We start from the raw sequence: 1,597 nt of genomic DNA, 5'->3' as shown, positions 1-1,597 counted from the left end.
AATACGTACTGAATTGAAAGTAGGTCAATGACCGTGACGTAACCAGTAACCTTGTCGCAACCACAAACCACAACCAGTGTCCACAACAACATAATCAATACCCGGAAATCATTAACATACTTTCACATGTGCCTTTTATGTTCGTACATGACGCATCATAAGAGAAATAATGAAACTAATGATGTGCTACAGACGAGGATCCCCTCCAATGCAGGTGACAGGTGACATAGATCAATGATCCCCGCGTAACCACACAACCTTGTCGAGAGTGAAAGCAGGTTAATGACTACAGTGGTCACGAGGTAACCACTAGACCATAGCTAACGATGGCTAACACGCACACCTTACGGTTGAAAATGGTGCATCATAACAGAAAGATGACCACTGAAAGTGATTAACTAATCAATATCCGTAACCGAAATCATTACCCATACCCAATGATGTACAGACGAGGATCCCCTCCAATGCAGGTGACATAGATCAATGATCACCGCGTAACCACACAACCTTGTCGAGAGTGAAAGCAGGTTAATGACTACAGCGGTCACGGGGTAATCACTAAACCATAGCTAATGATGGCTAGCACACTCACCTTACGGTTGAAAATGGCGCATCATAACAGAAAGATGACCACTGAAAGTGATTAACTAATCTATACCCGTAACCGAAATCATTACCCATAGGCAGTGATGTTTAACACTCGGGCAGGTGCTACAGATGACTCACCCGTGGCTCCTCCCACCCACACCGCAATATTCACCATGTTTGAACTTGTACCGAGATCGATAACTGATTCTGTTACAGACGAGGGAAACCGTCTCTCCCAATGAATGAAACAGTTTTAGAAATGCTCGCCTCGGTTGTTGATCTTCGTAGCACATCGTTCTTCACACCCACTCCTCCTAAATCTGCTCCTCCCCTCGACTAAGCGCGATGCTGTATTTACCGCGAGGATGTAAAAAATGGCGATTATAATCATAATTGGAGCTATAACATAACTTCACACAACACTAAATATGTATTGACATTGATTGACTTAGAATTGGTGAGGCTTATAGCCATATCAAGCTTGGAGGTTCCTTGCGAAGAAAACATAAAATTTGATAAAAGAAAACTTGAAAACAGTAATATGTCTTTCACTAGTAGTATAAAATACATAATTACTCGTATGACTGCAATACACAATCAACATAGTACAAACATTTGCCGCGATTATTTGTCAGAATTTATAATTCCATCATTCATTCAAGTTTTGCTTCTCGCTTTCCTCGCAATTATTTATTTTTTCCCCATTCGCAGACAGAAATACGACGATAGCAGGGCACGATTTGCTGTCTTCCGGGCATGTCACCTCTGTCGGAAGGAGCATTCAGATTCTGATAGAGGCTTATAAATACTAACAACCGCATCCGAGCCATTACATGCTAGTATTTTATCAAATTTCCTTATGTAAAAGTCTAATTCTTATTCTTAAATGACAAATAATGCTTACCAATGGTATCAATATATGTATTTTTTTCATAAAAGTACCATCTAACCTTGTTATTAAAGAAGAAATAAACAAAACCGCCCTCGCCGGCGGCGGAGGCGGCGAGGG

The sequence above is a fragment of the Penaeus monodon genome, chromosome 41 (genome assembly GCF_015228065.2).
Source record: "Penaeus monodon isolate SGIC_2016 chromosome 41, NSTDA_Pmon_1, whole genome shotgun sequence".
Lineage (NCBI taxonomy): Eukaryota > Metazoa > Arthropoda > Malacostraca > Decapoda > Penaeidae > Penaeus > Penaeus monodon.
The sequence above is the reverse complement of the archived record's forward strand: the minus strand, read 5'-3'. Positions refer to the sequence as shown.